The sequence below is a fragment of the Strix uralensis genome, chromosome 6, assembly GCF_047716275.1.
Source record: "Strix uralensis isolate ZFMK-TIS-50842 chromosome 6, bStrUra1, whole genome shotgun sequence".
In the NCBI taxonomy this organism is placed as follows: domain Eukaryota; kingdom Metazoa; phylum Chordata; class Aves; order Strigiformes; family Strigidae; genus Strix; species Strix uralensis.
In genome coordinates, this window is record NC_133977.1 from 45457411 (window position 1) to 45469593 (window position 12183).

Here is a 12183-nt window from a genome sequence, read left to right on the forward strand (position 1 = left end):
AAATTTCATCCGCTTGATCACACCTTTGGTGTTTGTCTGGTCCCACAGCAAGCAGCAACACTGTAAATAGTAGACCAGCAAAATCTGTTAATTTGTGTATTGTGGAGTTATTTCTCTGCTGTTCTAGTGAGTTAAACCAGTTTATCCATACAAATGCTAAGGATGGCACAATGCAGCAAGGAGGGAAGAGCAGCAGCAGCAGCAATGCAAAGGGAACTACCCTGACAGAGCTATTCATTTCAGTCAAATAAAAATGTGAGACTGCAACCAAAGATACTTCACGCTGTACTTCCCTGTGAGCTGTGTTTCTTCATGACAACATTCTGCATTGCAGAAGCATCAAAACCAGCTAAAGAGTAAACATCTGACCTAGACAGACAGCAGTTTCATGAAGGAGCTTCCACTATTGCTGCAAACAAATGTTAAGTACAGTTGAAATTACAGCCAAACAGCACACATACACACACACTACTGCTCCTGTGGCTCGGTGGCGGTTTGGTATTAATTCTGTACCTGTTAACTGTGCAAGTCACAAGGCAAAGAAAATTCATGACCGCCAGGCTCTGTACAGTGAATATTCCATGACCCAACCAAGCAGAAAATGGTGAACACGCATTGATAAAGCATGGTATTTCTTCCAGCATATTCTTCAGTGTTATTTAACATCGCTATAAAACTGTCCCTTGCACTAAACCAAAAATATCAAAGTCTAAACGTCATCTGTCTTCACCTAAGAGTGACCATCCCTTAACAATGAAGGGACCTTTTCAAATCTGTTCTGAAAGTAACTGACAATATCAATTGTCAGAAGTTACACTGAACATCATCATCTGATCACAAAGACTGAAATTAAAGATACACAAGCAAGAAAATATGACAATACATGAGGGAGTTCATTCCCCTCTTGAAAGATTAATGTGTATTTTACAATCTAAGAGTCAGCTGGAAATAAATTCACAGTCTCTATCCCAAAGTCTACAGACTCCTCGAAAGACAAGTGAAAAAGAAAGGAAGAAAAAGGTTAGCACATTCATACCCTTGATTCCATTTTTCTCTGCTTAAAGCAATTATTTGGTTTCAACATGTAACCATATAACACTGCCAAATTCATCCAGACAAATGACGTAATTCTCCATATCAGAAGCAACTTTGGCCTATTTGTCATGGTAATGTTTTATCTAGACATCAGCTTATCTACATATAATTTTCTAACTGCATATATGCTTCTGTTGGAACAGATACTTTTAAAAAAATCAAATTAACTATATATGTAAAGCCTTAAGGTAGGGATTTACATAACACAGGAAAGTATGGGATTTACCTGTATTCTTCAAGATGCACAAAGACAGTTTAAATGTTGCTTCTTTCCCCCCTAAAGTCAAAATATATTTTTCTGCTGCTTCTTAGAAAGGTCAACTATGCATGGGTTTGTCTTTCTCTATTTCTTGGAGAAATCACTGAAAATAACTGGAACAAGAAATGCTCAATCACCAACATACAAATCTTTAAGCTATGGGCTGATCAATTTTAAAAAGGCATTTAAAGAAAATTCTTTTTATTCAGGTTGTTTACAAGTCTGTAAATTAGGTTTAGTTTAGTATTAGTGTCATAATTCTTTAGATTTCCAGTCTCCAAAATCTTCCCGGGAGGAGTGGGAAGTAGACATATTATGAAATTCCATAATTAAAAAAGGGCCCAGAGGGGGAATCTTAAAAAAAAAAAAAGAAAAAAAAAAAAAAGAGTGAAATGCTGCAGACTGGCATAATTTCCCATGGAATTCTATAATATGCAGCACTTTCTCGAAACTCCAGCACAATTATGTGACATAACCTTCCACTGAATTAGTCAATTAAGGCTGAACAGGAAAACATAAAACACTAATAACAAAAGCTGAAAAAGTAGGAAAAAAACTGTAAGAAAACTCAAAATATTTGTTTAGTACTACTTCTCAATTATTTCTTCACAAAGAAACAAAACCAGGCTTTTTTCTTTTTTTTCCCTTTCCTGAGTTTTGCCCTTCCCTTGAAGAGTAAATCAACCACATACCTGAATTTAGAGAAAAGGGAAAGCATCACAATATATCGAAATTCTTTATTTTAAAGCCCTTTTGACTGACCGGTCTAAACCAGACCTTCATACATCTCCTTCTCAGGTCGTAAGTCATCACAATTCCTAGCCTCACTCAGGAAGACGGGAATAGTCAACTGTGGCTTGATGTTTCTCTTAACCTACTGGTATTTTTACTAATGGAACAGTGAAGAACTGCACCAAGTCTCCCCTCAGAGCATCAGACACAACCTGTATTTACCTAGGGCCAAGAAAACAAGGGGGAGGAACCAACACGAGGATTCTGACCGCGTATGACCGTTCTGCAGTGGAGCCACTCGAGCCCCACAGATCAGCAGCATGGTTTTTAAACAGCAGCAGGTTCTCTTGAGGGGTTTTGTGTACTACGATTAATATTTACACAGCAGTGTTTCTTTTCCTTAGCAGAGATGCCAGCAAGGCTACCACATTCTGAGATGCCGCAAACAGAAATAAAGATATCTGCATTAGACTTGAAGCGGATTGTCTGCACACGACTTGTGGAACCATTTGGACTTTTTAGTTTTGTAACAGCCCAGTGACAGGCAGCAACTTCGACCAAGTTGCCAGAATTCCTCAAATTAAAAGCAGGAAAATATATCTACAAAGGAAAACACAATCCGGGATAGTCCTAACTGCAGAGTGAGACATCAGGGTTTCTTGCAAAGTGAAAACAAAGAGATTTGCAGCAATGAAAACTGGCTTTGCTTTGCCTGCTAGCACTGGCAGTTCTTGGCACCCAATTTCCCCGTGTTTCAGTTAGAAAGGGAATTCAGTGGTATATTTGAGTACAGAGGTACAAAATAAACAATCTACCTCAAAAGATTCTCTGACTCTGCTCTTTTTACAAGGTTAGTCCTTCGAAAGGGCATTTAAGCCTCCATCATCAGTTTTGCAGTCCCTATTCATTCAAACCAGTATTACAGTAGAGATATTTTCCACTGATATGGGCAAGCTGCTGTCAGGCAGTGTTTTCAGAGCACAGGCTTTGCATCAGCAGTCTGAGGAAATCCCCGCTGATCTCCATCTCCCCAGGCTGAGTGGAAGAACTGTGATTCAGCAGTTTCAAAGAGCATAAAATCTACTTCCATTTTTCATTCTTACAAGCATAACGCATGGAAAAATCATATGTAGCAGAATTTTATTCTACTTCCTCTTACATTTCCACTCTAGTTCATGGAAAGTAATGCAAATATTTCAGGGGGCATTCTAGTTTTTAACAAGAGCCACTGGATTTTGCATCTCAATACACCTGGCAGTGCTTTTAAGCACCTTCATCCTTTTGCTCTTGAAGAGACCATTGGAATGTTTGCATTTGATAACCTTAAGAGAGTAATTTCCACTATGTCACTGCTCTCATTAAATTCTGAGATCTGCTAGTATTTCTCCTAGTTGTGGAGTCTGAATTAAAAGGGAAAAGGAAATCAATTTAGGGTGAGGCTTGGTATATTTACATCATAATGACACTCGACAAAGATTGAATTATTTGTAGGTTTAAAGACAACTAATTTAACCAATAGCGGTGGGTGCTCAACCTCTACCCTGCAAGCCCCCCATCTGCTTCAACTGAAATTTTGCACTGAATGTAGCTACAGCTACAACCCAGACTTTACATTTCATTATGAAAATCATTAATCTTTAAAAGCTTGCAGCTGCTTGAACAGAGCTAATGAGTTACAGCTAATGATTTTCCCCATATACCTATGTGGTTTTGAAGATAAAATACTGAAAGAGTAGAAGTATCAATTTCAATAAGAGTTCACTGCCTTAAAAGTCTTTTCACCTTCACAGATTACAACAGAACAACTTTCATTTGCGTACTTCTTTTGTAAAGGAAGATTATTCAGTAAGCAGTACTCCTTAGAACAAGAGTAACTTCACTTCTCTTGCTCTGGTAATTGTCATATATTTTCACTGGGAACAGGTTTGTTTCTGTGGGCTTTTTTAGCAATTAGTTTATTAACATCCATAAAATGCAGCTTGAACCAAACACACTATCCAGAAACTTGGTCAATCCATTTAATATTTGTGACTAGAAAGATTAAGAAAAATTCAAGAAGATTGACATCTTAGCATTTAAACTTTTCAAATACTCTTTAGACTTAAGCCACAAGGAAATCTGGGTACCTTCCCTTCGCTAAAACATTGTATGCCAGGGGTTAGGGACAAAGGGGCATGAAGGAGGAAAACTTGGGCTTCCAATGCCCTTTCTGAAGGGTCTCCTAAGCACTGACACCACAAGGATTCCCACATACTGGGTGGTTGTCTTCTCCACACATATTAAGGGATAATCTACTCCGAAGGTTTCTGAATAGTGCCTACACCTCACATCCAAACATCCTAAACCAAAACGAAGTATCATGTCATTTGAGTGTTTACTCCAAAACACTTTATCCAGTAACTCAAAAAAATAAAAAAAAAACCCAAACTCCATCAGGGTTCCCTTTCTTGGCTCTGTCCCGGCGTGGTCATACTGTAAGGCAGAAAAGCCCCCGAAGCTGCCGGGACAATAGCGTTAGGAGGTTCTGCTTTGCCCACGGTTCCCCACTCGGCTTTGATCCAGAGTGGCTGGGGCCAGCCCACTCCGGGGGAGCTGTGCAGGCTTTGTGTCTCCACCATCCTCCCAGGAGCACAGGGGTGACTGTCTGCCCTGAGGCTGCTGGCACACTTGGAGCTCGTCAGGCCGGGATGGCTCTGCTGCCCATCCCTGAGGAGGAAGCTCAAGGCCAAGCCAACAGCAGCAGGAGCTGAGGCCTCCCCCCTGCTCACTGTGGCCTGCAGGTGCTGCAAAGCCAGGGTGAGGGCAAGCTTGTCTCCAAATGCCTGATGTGCAGTGAAGCCTAAGCTTGGATTTGTTCTCAAGAACAGGCAGGACAGGCTGGAACAGAGCAGGTCAAGTACCTGAGAGCACCCACTAGAGAGGGAGCTACCTCCTGTGGCCCTGGGAACGCAAGGACCAGTCAGGAGCTGTCCCTAACAGCTAAATCAGATTAACTTCTCAAACAGAGAAGTGCTTCCCTCTCCACCCATGCCATAACAAACAGGATGGCATTTTTACTAGGTACTGCCAGCATGGAGTCCCAGCCTGCAGCCCTAGCAGCAGGGGAAGGGCAAAGGAGCATTTTAGCTGGAGAACTAAGAACCAGACAACTCAGCAGATTTGGAGGAAAGCTCTAAAAGAAGAAAAAAAACTGCATTAGGGAGCTCTGCCAATAAGTACTACTTGCTGTACAACTGCATGGGTGGATGCAAACTCTCCTGTAAGTATCAGCAATCCGTATCCAAGTTTGACAGAATGAGCAGTCTCTTGCACAGACAAAGCCATACTTCTCATCCCCAGGGTGATATGCAAGCTGGCTTCTGGTTATTCTCCTGCCTTGCCCACCAGCTTACAGTACCTGTTCCGGCTCTGGTGTACGTGGTCAAAGCACAACAGCACGGGATTTAAAAGTAAATTAAAAGAAAACCAGGTCAGGTTCAGCTGGAAATAGAGAAAAGGGATACCACCTGACAGCTTCATTGCTCCATCAAACCTTTAGCAGGGTTAAGATTTTATTAGGTTAAATGAAACAAATCAGGCTGAATTTCAAAATTATGAGTAAAGCCTTCCTCCTGCCTGCTTCTCTTGGTTTCTGAGCATCCCAGCACTCCTGATATGGATAAACTTGGGAAGCAAGCTCTACACGGTGACTCTCTTCTAACCCTATATGAAGGCAAAAATAACTTATTGATGAAAAATTGGGAGTACTTGAAAGCTTTAAGATGACTGGATCCATTGCACCCACTTCTCTCTACAAACCCTTTTTATTACTGTTCCCTGCCCAGCTGCCACATGAGCGTCATTCTCCTGTATTACACATTTTGGGAACCATCATCCTAATCTGGGTCCATCTGGCCAGCTTTAAATGACAAGCTTCTTCCAACACAAGAAACATTGTCCTTTCTGAAAAATAACTATGGATACTAGTAAGCTTAGCAGCAGCATAGCTACCCTCCAGTTTATTTATTTATTTATCCCTTTGGCAAATGGTTAGTATCTCTTCTTTCTACTGACATGCTTCTGATACAATGTCAGTATTTTAACAGAACTTGACATATTTGCCTTAGCTTCATCTCCTTTGAAAAGAAAGCAGGAGAGTGCATCTGCATGAACACAACTGATGCAAAAAACAACTTATTGGCCATTTTCTTTAATTTTAGGGCTCCCATCTTTGATTAAATAAGTGTTTATTCCCTTCCAGCCTACCCATTTCTCTCTTCTGGAATGATGTCATACATTTGTATTTGATCTCAGCCTTTTAATGGATATTTTTTTCTGTTAGCACAAATTCAATGTTATGACTTCACTAAACCACTGAAAATGAATGTTAAGATGGTTTCAGAAAGGACAAGATCTGTATAAACCTGTATTTTATCTTCAGTAACCAGAAAATATACCGATCAAAATGATAAAACCACTGCAAGTTACATTTATTTCTGCTTTAATGCTGATGTATCTAAAAACCCCTTCAATATTATAAAAGTTCATCTAAGCCTGTGTTCAGATACTCCGCTTCAAGGTTTTGGTCACACTTCAATAGAGGCTCTAGGTTGGAAGACTCGATGCAGCTTCGAAAGAAAAAGCACAAAAGATGAAAAGCCACGGAACAGAAGCCTTTAGGACATAGAAAACTCTTCCCCAAGAATGCTAAATCAGCTATGTCTACAACCAGCCACGACTAAACCTTGTAGGAACAGTAAAAAGCACAAGGTTTACCAATCCTCTGTTTCTCCTCCTGTTGACAATTTAGCATTTCACTACAATTCAGAGCTGGTTTAGGTAATAACTAATATGACCTCTTAAAAGATGATGCCTCCAATTCAATGAAACACTGCAGTGCATTCTTAACGTAAACACTTGCATGTGCCCGAGGTGTATGACTCGAGTATATTCTTCAATATGGGAACACCAAATATTAAGGCAAGATCTACCCCCTTTCATTTAAATAGAAATTAAACTCTACAAGTGTCAGTCAGCATTTCTGGAGCAAGCAAAGCCTGCAGACTACGATCACACCCCGTCACGTGTTGCTGCTGGTGACGATTCATGCCAGTTAAGGTCCCAGTTCCAGGAGCAGGAGTTCTCCCAGTGAGTTTAACCATTAGATCTGAAGGAGCCCAGACTTCACTGTCCCAATTCAACAAGTCATTTGCATACATAAATCTTTGCAGATTTGGGTCATGAGTGGAATTTTTTTCCTTTCAACTAAACTGCTGCTAATCAACATAAGGGCAAAATTACTGGGTGGAGAGGCACAGCGTTTAATGATCTGGACATGCTGTTTAAAACAAAACTTGTTGTGTAGGTTTTAAATCATTCAAATTATTAAATGCAAAATCAATAATATACACAAAATATAACAGCATAATCAATGACAGTTTAACAGCTACTCACATTTTGTTCGAATGAAGGTTGCTTAATTCTGCAAGAGCAGGAGTTACAAACCTGTCAATGGTTCACGTAAATTACCAGTAGGCATCCACAATTAAACACCAGAAATGAACCATGGACTTCACTGAAAACTTTGAATACAACATCAGTAGGAACTTTGATTATAGATTAGGCCAGATGTTTCCTTAAAACACCCAAACTCAAGAAAAAAACACCAAATATAGAAGTCCCTTATTTCCAGTGCTCTTTTGAATATCTGGAGATTTCTAAAATATTTTGTGGAAGGTTTTTTCCTAGGTTTTAAAGTTTAAAGGAAATGTTAATTGCTTAGCTACTGCATGTTTCCATTCAAAGAAGAGAAATATTAACATGCAGTTGTTGGAACCCTCTGATCCTAATTATTGTTAGGGAAGAGGAAGAGAATCACTCCCATTGTACAGCATGGAGTGAAAAACAACAAACAAATAAGCAGCTTTAGCCTTAATTAGATTTGTTCTCCTAGTTGAACTAACTACCTGAAAGTGGAACCCACCCAGAACGTTTGAATCTTGCAACAGTCAATCCCTTCCCCAGGAAGAAAATACACCGTATAATTCTTTTATCATTCAGTGTCAAAACAGTTGCTGGAGAAGTCCATCATTTGACTATCATTTCATTTTGCATTCCCTAATGAAAGAATTATGGATCTGTTTGAAACAAAGTCAAGTATCAGAATTCGTATGTTCCCAAAAGAGACCTAGTCCTTTTTGTCTATGATAATCTCATTACTTCCTCGTTAAGTAAAACTTAATCGAAAGTAGGAAGATCAATTTGAGTAACACTTAAAACCATCAGATTCATGGAGTGCTCTGTCACTACAAGGTGCGGGGGAAATAGCTCATCTGCTCTGTGAGCATCTGTGCCTTGCAACAGAACTACTATTCCCCCTCTATTCTTTGAATAGTCTAAGTAGCAAATCCAGGATAAAATAAACTCTAAAAACACTTCATATAGGGAAAAAAATTGCAACAAGCAAATAAAAGAAAGGAAGTATTTTTTTTTTAAAGTTGACAAGTTGACATAAAAAGGGTAGGAAAACAAGCCACTCATGTCCACCACACAAGCCTGAATGAAGGGAGCCAGCTGGCATTTTGTTACGTTGCTTGGATCACAACTGGCACAACCCATTTTCACTGGCCAAACGCACCCACTTTGCCAGTGGCAGACAGCACACCTGGCAATTTCAAAGCTGAACTGAAAGAGAGGGTGAAATGAGAAAATGCTCTGACTCTTTCAGTAGTTAATTATCACAGACTGGGTTGAGTTGGAAGGGACCTTAAAGCCCATCCAGTCCCACCCCCCTGCCCCAGACAGGGACACCTTCCACTAGCCCAGGTTGCCCAAAGCCCCGTCCAACCTGGCCTTGAACCCTTCCAGGGAAGGGGCAGCCACAGCTTCTCTCGGCAATCCCTGGCATGTGGCGGGGCAATCCTGGATAAAATCCTGCTTTGCTGAGCTAAAGGCAGAAATCCTGAGGCATCATTTACAGACACGTGGATTTGAATGCAAGAAATTTGTAGAGTTTTATTATATACTTTTTTATTGATGTTCTATCTAGCTTCCTATTTATTACCTTCATGTATAACAAAAAATTACAAATTAAACAACATGCTTCAACATGTTCATTTAAAGATTCACTGGAAGATGTGAGTCTGAGTTACCCACTACAGCACCCTATAATTTTCTCCATTATTTAAGAAATAACAAACACATAGTTAAATTGACCTTTAACTGTCTGTCTCGTAAAGTGTACCTGCTTATTTGGCAGCCTTTGCGGAAAGCAGGGTATTTGTAACAGTGCAGTGAGCAACTTACCACTCTGCTGCTCTGGCACCCATCAGATAAAATGCTTAAATCTACATTGCTCTTTCAGCACAGCAGAAGTACGGATGCTGTAACAGAGAGCTGCCATGGGATCAACGCTCCCTGCGTTACAACAAAGTATCTGGGCTTTGCCTTGACTCTCTTTTTTCCCCCTCTCCTTTTTCTCTGTTAATGAAAAACAAAGCCAAAGCAGTAGCTTGAGACTCTATAAAAACATGGGTATTAGTGGAACAAAATATTGCAATTTCGTTACTTCTTAAGGCCCACAAGTTTTGGAACCAAGCATTTCAGTCACCCATCTAAAAGCGATACACTCTTTCTTCTCTTTTAAACAAAAAGATCAGATTCACATGAACAAGGAGACTAGACATAACAGGGCAGAAAAGTACGGGGAGGGGTAATAGCACCAATGAAATGATGCTCCTGGTCCAAAATTTGACCTGCCTTCTAACTGCCAAAACAAATCAAATAAATTCTTCTTGCTTGTATATAAATAGAACATTTAACTTCACAGTAAAAAAGAAAGAAATAAAACTATCACCTTGGTAACTTCAGAAAATGCATTCTTTCTCTAACAAGTGGCACCCAGAGCTGTGCAAGGCACAGCACTTCAAATTGAACCCATATGTAAATTAAAAAACACAGAATTTTTTTCACCATTTAAAAATATATTTCACAACAAGTCATATTACCCATTCAGATCATTCCAAATTGTGTAAGAAAAAAATATCTGCCTGGGTTTTTATTTCCATATAAAAGTTTTGGTGCCATTCTTCTTCCCATGTACTTAGCCCTTCTCCCAAGACTCTATTCTGCAAGATAATGGCCATTCTAGTCTAGATCCAACACAGCGCATAACTGCACGTGTAAGCTTAAAGACACCAAAGTAATTTGTAAAGTCTGTGTCAGTTTTAAATATTCTTCACACTATACAAATACACAAGATGAAGTAAATTACTGTATTTCTAAGAGAACTAGCGTATGTTAAACAAACAAAATTAAAAATGACCAAAACTCTGTAAGTAACCAGAAAGGAAGATTTCAAGGACTAATACCATCAGCTAACATCTAACTTCCTGATAACCTAAAAGCTGTAAGGTTTTACAAAAGAAGCATCTTTTCATTGCAGTTTTCATATAAGGAGGGCTTAACCAGAAAAGAAAATGTGTTGCTAGAGGTGTAAGAACAGCAAGGAGGAGAGGACTGGCGTGAGAGTAGAAAACACTTCAGACCAGACCAGGGGACTAAGAGGGACTGAAAGGCAGGAGAAGCTAAGGAGGCTAGGGAGCTGACAGCACGGGACTGACCAGCTGGCACGGTGAACCAGCGCGAGCAGAAGGGCCGGCTCTCACGCTGGAAGGTGCTGCTGAGGGGCTCTCCATTAATGACGGCCTCCTGCCACCACCCTGATGGGGGAAGGACTCGCCACATGCTTCCGCAAAGAGACATCTTTGCAGTGGAGGTATAAACATCTCTACCCTTTGACGCACAGCGCTTGATCGCCTGTAACCTCACTGAACCGACCAGGCACTGTCTCCTCATACAGAGGATCCCAGCTGCCACAGGCGTCACAGACAATCTGGTCTCACACAAAATACGCACAGGCCTCCTTTTTTCTGCTAACAAGTCATGCCTATGCAGTAGGCAAGGATTCAACCTACCTCAGAAATGTCAAAGATGGATTCCACATATACTAACGCAGGGCCAGTGGAATAGATGTAAGTTTTCAGGCAGGAGATAAACCTTGAAAGGAGCTGTAGCGGAACCGTGTGTCCTACGAGAGGCATCACATCTACTAAACCATCAGATATTAAAATAACCAATACTAAGTAGTGGCAGAAGTTCAGTGGAAGACAACTAAAGACGCTCAGAGTACGCAGAAGTCATCAAGTCACTCTAAAAAAAACTAATTACCTACCAAAGACTGGGCTTAAAAATTCTGTACAACATATCTGGATTACTGTTGTTAAATCACAGCCCCATTGCTCTTCAGATAAACCCACTGATGTGATTTTGTTTCTAGCGCTGCAAGACGAACAATTGGAAATACAGTTTTCAGAGTCATGATAGTTTTGTTTTCTTTAACTAGCTAAAGCCCAGATTTTCTCAAAGCAGGAAGAGAAAGAGAAGCCCAGTTCTTTGTTTTACAGAGTGAAACAGGTGATTTTAAGCTGTCCTCACCTTTTGTGCATGCTCCTGTCTTTGCTCTTGCCTTCTGTGTAGTATTTTAAATTAAGGGATTTCCACCTACCCCATTTTCATGCTAGCTTTGTTACTGATGGTTTTGTTCTTTAAAAAAACCAAACCTGTATGGAAAGGTTCACTGCCCCACTGCTGGAGGCCGCCTCCCCACAGCTCTGCTGCCAGACCAATTTGTGTAAGCATTCCTTAATGAACTTCAGGCAGAAGTCAGCTGGCTTAGTTTATGCTGTATGGGGGTACAGTTTTTCTTTATCAGTGCTTCAAGAACATATTACTCTGAGTAAGTCCAATTTATCCTCAAGCCAAGCTACTTTTTCCTATTATTATACCCTATGAGAAGCTATGGCTTCCTCAGTTGCAGTGATTTGCACATTTATGGTTATACTTAAAAGCAATTCTGCATCAGTCCGCTCAGAGTTTAACAGATTGTTTCACAAATGGAGCTTAAGATGAAGACACACAAACAGGGCTAAGAGTTGGGGGGCGGGGGAGGGTGAAGAGGAACTTGAGGAAGCAGCACCTTAGGAGTTAGTGCTGACACCAAAGGTTGTGTCGCCGTACCTTAAGCTAGCTTAGCTGATTTTAGTCTGACGGTAGCATAG

At 40.4% G+C, this 12183-nt stretch overlaps 1 protein-coding gene across 1 annotated transcript in view; it reads right to left on the bottom strand.

Moving 5' to 3' along the window:
• The window catches only part of CCDC148 (coiled-coil domain containing 148), a 79305-nt gene that overhangs the window by 62367 nt on the left and 4755 nt on the right, over window positions 1–12183 (bottom strand). The window lies entirely within an intron of this gene.